The sequence below is a fragment of the Anastrepha ludens genome, chromosome 3, assembly GCF_028408465.1.
Source record: "Anastrepha ludens isolate Willacy chromosome 3, idAnaLude1.1, whole genome shotgun sequence".
Taxonomy (NCBI): Eukaryota; Metazoa; Arthropoda; class Insecta; order Diptera; family Tephritidae; genus Anastrepha; species Anastrepha ludens.
Window position 1 is genome coordinate 72562601 of NC_071499.1, and position 6723 is coordinate 72569323.

Here is a 6723-nt window from a genome sequence, read left to right on the forward strand (position 1 = left end):
CTATGCAATGTTTTTTGTTCTACGGTCTGAGATAAGCTCGTTTCTAAATATTTACATATATACTCACAAATGTACGGCTGTGAATAGCTGATGCAATTTCCCACAGAAGAGAGGAAATTTCTGGGTTTCAGCCCAAAGAGCTAAATATAGCTACAACCGTTTGCAGAGCAGCCAACCCAAGCAAATAATTTTGACTTTAAAAGTATTTTTTACGGATAAACTCTATGCAGCTTTTCTGCCTGCCACCTTTTTTTGAGTTTTTCAGTCAGCTTATTATGAAAATACCACCTTTTGGCAGCATTCCTTATGCCGATTGTTGCGTACCTTGAAAATATTTTTAAGGCACAAATGCACTGGAGTGTTACTCTTATTTGTGTAATGTTAGCCAATAACACTGTGTAGCAGCCATCAAAAGACAAGAATGCGGTTTTGCTAATCAAGAAAGACGGAAAACTTTAGAATATTGTACACTTGTTCGTTAACGTCACGTTTACAAAGTGTCGAAGTTTTCCCAATTTGGCCTAAGTTGATCTAAATTATTTTTAGTCAACTACATTTACTATTAATATTGTCTTTAAGGTTCTATAATAAAATTTAATGGCGCATATTTTTCGTGAAATATTTTAGCCTAAAATGTCTTACCTGCGTGGGTCACTTCGGTCCTTATTTTTTAAATTCTGAAAAGTATTAGGTTGGTAGTTTGATTACTGACGGCAGAGCTTATCATCAGGCGCCCAATTAAGTTCCCTGAACACTGTAGTATTTTTCGAGCAGAAGTCTTTGCGGTAGGAAAGGCTGCCGAAATAGTACTAGCAAAGACATCGAGCGATTCCAATATAAATATATACGTTGACAGTCAAGCGGCAATAAAGGCAATAAACTCATAAGAAATTTCATCTAAAGACGTTCCTAGGAAAAGGCAAGCCATAGAGAGGCTAACCGCAGACAGACGTTTACACATCTATGGGGTACCCGGACATAAGGACATTGCAGGAAACGAAATTGTAGATGAGATTGCCAAAAGCGCTGTTTCCAGACAATTCGAACAAGAAAACGACATACCGAAATCTTTAAATATGGTATACAATGACATCGCTACATACATGAAAACAAGGATAGACAGGAGTTGGAAAAATGTAGCCCCTTGCAAAACCGCGGAAATCATGTGTACAGAGAATGCGGACAAATACGCCAGATTCGTACTAGCCTTGTCTAGAAAGGAAATCAGAACTATCGTAGGTATACTGACACTACACAATTTGTTAGCGGCCCACGCATACAAGATGAGAATTGTAAACAATGATAGCTGAAGATTTTTCAATGAACTAGAAGAGAGGGAAACGCTAGAACACCTTCCATGTTCTTGCCCTGCATTTGTTATAACCCGAATGAAATGTTTTGGAGCTTTACAATATGAGAGGGTAGAATGTCTCTCTGGGTTAGACTCGCAAAAGACGCAAGCTTATTACAAGAAGTCTACTACAAATAATCGTAAGGGTCAAGCTCCATTCGGTACCACTAAGGACCAATAGATTTATGTGATGGCTTTTAGCCAGCCAGGTAAACCTAACCTAACCTAATATGCGCACAGAGATCATCAAAGCCAAAACTGGACAATGAACTATAGCGATTAACTATAAATATTAAAAAAAACATCAAAAATATATATATATATATATTTTGAATTCTCTTCACGTTCTCCCAAATTTGAAATTAACATACAGTATGGGGTTGGCCGGTTATGAAATTTTAGACGAAATTGGTGTTGCATTAAAACAACATTACGAAAATAGTTTGAATCATATCGAAGTAATTTTCTATATGAAATATAAAAGTCAAAACACAATGAGCGTCAACGCCATTTGGTAAATTTAAGGCTCGTTTACATTGTGACATTAACTTTTGCTGCATCCGGTATTTTAATTAATGTTACCTCTCAATAATTATAGAACAATCTATTCTACTTGATTTTCATTGCAAGCTCACTGTTGCGGTAGCATATCAAGCCAATTTATATTAGAGCATAGAACGTAGTATTGTAGTTAGTGGGGCTTAAGGGTAATTATACGTTCTCTCTGTGAATTCCGAATGGTAGTCACGCACCAACCCATTCGGCTACGGCGGTCACCTGAATATACTACTGACTCAATAATTCATTTAGGAATTCATAATAAATCATCGCAAAATTACATTTTTTTAATTTGTAAGTCAAAATGTTAGATGTAACTTTATACTAAAAAATACCAATATTTAGTATAAAAATATTGAAATACACTAGTGTTGCAATGGAGTAATACATAAAACGCAGACTTCGTATTCCCGCATTAGGAATTTGGAGTTTTGCTATTATTTATTGTTAAACCTTAACTATTGTATCTGACCACACCCTTTATTATGCAGTTTTACTACCTTTTTAGCTATTAAATGACCAAAGCTGTTTTTGCGTGTAAAAAGAACTTTGTCACACTAAAGAAATTCCCAGAATTATGTTATGACGCAGCTGCACACAGCAACCAATTTAATTTCCTGTGAACAACATGATGCATTTAAATTGAGTTCCTTTGGATACAGCACATTTAATTAAATTCCAGTAAATAGAAGAGACATGTACGAGTTAATAATAAAGCCAGAAATGTCAATGCTGACTAGTTAGTTTTTTACAGCCGTACTAAAGTACTTCACACTTTTTGCCGTGCGCTTTTATTACTGCATGGAAATGAAGAAATTTTTAGTGCTAGGCTAGAGCCAGTTTGTGACTCTTCGAATTCTAAACTTCATCAGCCAGAACAGGCAAACGAGAAACTTTTACTGGTGCACTATGTGTGGAAAATGTTCTAAGCCTTTCCACTAAAAAAAGGAAAATGGGTATATAGAATATTGAAACCAAGCTGCTTCTTGTGAAGTCTAAACCCAAAGGAGTGCCCGAATTGACTTTCGACTAAGAGAATGACAGCAGTTGAATTAGTTAAAAAATTATGCGATTTCATTACAACACAAGTTTGAGAATCAAAACTTGATACTTTCAATTTACTGGCTTACCCTGCGTTTTTTTCTTCCAAGTGTTATATTTGTTAAAGGGATGACAGAGGCCTACAACTGTATAGTCGAGTGAGTTGGCATTGAGAGCAAACACATGAGAAGGTAGATCTCGCAAACTAACGATCGTCCACGAAGGACTCGAGGTAATGCGGAGTTTTACAGCATGCATAACTCGCGGAGTACACTCCCAAAACTCAAGTGATGAAGTTCCCTAGAGCTCACAATTGCCCAGAAGGATCTCGCGGTCTTACAAGTTTGAGTACTTGCTCATATCTAGCTGAGTTTACGCGAAACCCAAGGTTTTAGGAGCAGATTACGGACAGTCAAGGGGATCCCAATACTCTCATTTTACGGGGAGACCACATCACAGGTAACCTAACTCAAACACCCACACCACATCCCGCAACAGCAGTTTCCTGTACCAGGTACCCATTTCTAGACATTGTTAGCAGTCGTAAAGACAAATATAGTCCTTACGCGCAACATTAGAAAAAAATAAAAAAAAACTTCAGTACTAGCAGTACAATAGTCAGAGCAAGACCCACAAACAATATTAATAAAAGATTCGTGAAATTCTTGCAGAACAAAGTACTTGGGTCTATATATTTTTGTTTGACGGTATTTGATTTAGGACTTTTTTATCGGCTTTTTAATATCGGAATAGGGGCATGAAAATTATGTATTTAAATTCAAATTATTCTTTATTTTTTGTAATAATTCGACATTGACAAAAGATTAAGTTTTTATCATGGGGAAGTTCTTAAAGGAGCACGCCTGCAAATTGTAAAAAAAATGACCACCTAAATCCTTAGTCGGTGGTTGCAAATTGAAGTCGGTATGTATAATCGTCCCGCCAGACAGACTATGCGTGCAATAGTAGACAAACTAAGTAGCAAAATACTCGTATTTGGTAATGAGTGTTCTTCTGCCAATGAGACAAACTACCGTTGGAAGTTAAAAATGAGCTAAATCAGTTAATCCCACATCGTTCACAGGAACTGGAGAATTCTAAGCCAACACTGTGTGAAAATATGTGTCGGCTTCGACCATTAAAAGATCAAATTAACTCCGAAGTGCCAATACTTCTTCCATTGCGCTCTGAACCGCATTGTGTTATCTTCCTATTGAAGAACTGTATACATCAGCGATATAGGAAAGTGATTCATTAACTTTGGAAATATGGCAAAAATAGTTTTAGGTCTATAAAAAATAGATAATAAATTCAGCAAACTGCAAACTGAGCTAAATTTGGGCTGGTGGAATTAAAAATTTGAATGAAATAATGCAGCCTCAATGTTCATTCGAAGCGTTGCTTGATTATGATCAAGGACATTTTTCCTAAATTAAAATTGAAATCGAATAATTTTTGCTTTTTTGATTCTGAGACGGCTTGAAAGTGTTACAAGCTTTGACAAAGGCAATTGGAATCACGAAGTTACAAAAAATGCTGAATATTGGAGTTTTTGATTATTATGGTTATGATTATTATTGATTATACATTTTCGTTCTTGTTTCTGTATACATAAAATATTATATTATAAAAGATTAGATTCCGAACCTCTAAATCAAAATAAATATTTCTTTTATCATCTAGAGTTATGAACTCAACTCAGCTGTCATAGAACACTTTTACATATTTCTTTAAAGATTTTTTGACCCTTTATCCTCAGGTCAGACCTGGAAAATAGGGAGGATGAACTCATACATACATACATTTGCCGGTGCATTGTCGTGTTCGTTTTCCGTGGTAAGAAAACATCGCATCCATCGCGCGATTAAATTTTTCATACGCCAATGTTCAGGAAAAATGTTATTGAAGCGCTCAATCAATATTGCGCTCAGCATCTTCGGTATGACAGCGTCTGAAGATCGAAACAAAGCGAGGGGTCGGATTCAGTGGTCAGGAAAATCTCAAATCATTCCGATATATAGAACCACTATTTCACTGCGCGAAACCTTCAACTTTCTCTCACTAAATCGACCCTCTGCATGAACGAGGTCAAACTGCAGTTAATGGTGAAAGTCGACGACATATTAATGCCGACAGTAACAACCCTACACTTTTGGAGGTCTTCTTCGAAACTGTGCTGTCCTTCTCGACATATACAACCGCAATTGACGCTAAGGTTCAAAACCGTTACAAGGCCATCAAATCGGTAGCCGGTAACATTTAGAACACGGACAAAGACATGTTGGTGGCGACATTTAAAGCAATTGGCCGGTCTGTCCTGAATTACGCTGTGCTTTTCTGGCCGCCTAGTATGAGTGATTCACAGTGGATAAAGCTACATCTCCCCTCCCCTGCAGCAGTGCAACACTGCAACGCTCCCATGCTCTCAGTCAAAGAGTACAGCAAGATGCTCAGCAAGATATTTCTGCTAGAGCCAGAGCCACCTCTCATGCGAACAATACATAGACAGATATTAAACGACATTCATCAGGAGACCGGTGGTGGTGAGATCTTCCTAAACTCCCGACTCCCGAATGACGTCATCGGAGTCCAACAGCCATCCATCGCAGACGATGAGCTGCGTCAATTTGGTTCAATTGCATTGTGGGTATTGTAGCAGGTTAAATTCCTACCTATCCAGAATCGCCCCCAAAATTCTCAATATTTGTCCGGTGTGTGAAGGTACCCTGCATGATATTAACCACCTATTTACATACCCCCTCAAATCAACTCACCTAACACCCTTCTCCCTTTGGACGATACCCGTTCCGGGCTTACCGTTAGATGAAATAGATGACGACGATCGGTGACTGCACCGTATTAGCAGGGCTCGATCAACTGTTACAACAACAATAACTGCAAACGTTTAACGGTTCACATCGAAGGGGCAGATGTGGTGCATTTTTCAAAAACTTTTACGTTCGATATTTAATCCAAACTCGAAACACATATATTCTCTTATTATTCAAATAGCTAAAGTTTCTCTTACAAATCCGCAATACTATGAAAACAAATACATTAAATGCCATTCAATTTAAAATGAAGCCTTTATAAGATTAGCTTTGAATGAAGACGTACAACATTTCATTTCAGCGGCGATATTTCTACTCGAGTCTTGGATATTTCATGCTATTACTATGGAATAAAATATTGATACTAAAATGTACTTATGAAACTTAATAACTAATCAAAGAAACCACGTTATTAACGCCAACATAAAAAGTTATCTATGCCCGTGGAATAGCACGAGAGCCTTAATAAAAATATTTTATTTCTACTCTCTTGCCTATTCGTATAGAAAATCTTCTTCCTTAACTAAATTGTATTTTTTATTGAATCCATTATTTGAAGTGATTTTCTTTTGTCACACAGAATGTATTATCTTTTGTTTTCCGTTTTCATATTAAAATGTTTTCTAGCACACTCAGAAGTATGTATTGTATACTCACAGGCAACTTCGATGTCAATTTTTTCACTAAATATCGAGCCAGCATCGTTTTTTGCTATGCACTGATAGCTGCCGGCATCCTCACGACGAGTTTTTTGCAGTCGATAATATTGGCTGGAAGAGAAATCGCCAATTGGTATGCCATCCTTTAACCACCGATATGTGGGCTGGGGATATCCTGCAAATAAAATAGATAAAGAACTATTCTTAGTAAAAAGTAATAGAGCAGCAATTGAATGAGCATTTGAATTAAAATAGAACAGCAATGCGCACATTCTGGGTGCTG

The 6723-nt window shown here is 37.0% G+C and overlaps 1 protein-coding gene across 1 annotated transcript in view; it reads right to left on the reverse strand.

Annotated features, from left to right (window-relative positions):
* The window catches only part of LOC128858204 (protein sidekick), a 102842-nt gene extending 96320 nt beyond the window's left edge, over positions 1 to 6522 (reverse strand). The window contains exon 1 of the mRNA XM_054094272.1: positions 6439 to 6522. The gene's annotated coding sequence lies outside the window, so the exon portion shown is untranslated. The remainder of the gene's footprint in view (positions 1 to 6438) is intronic.
* Between the last annotated feature and the right edge of the window lie 201 nt (positions 6523 to 6723).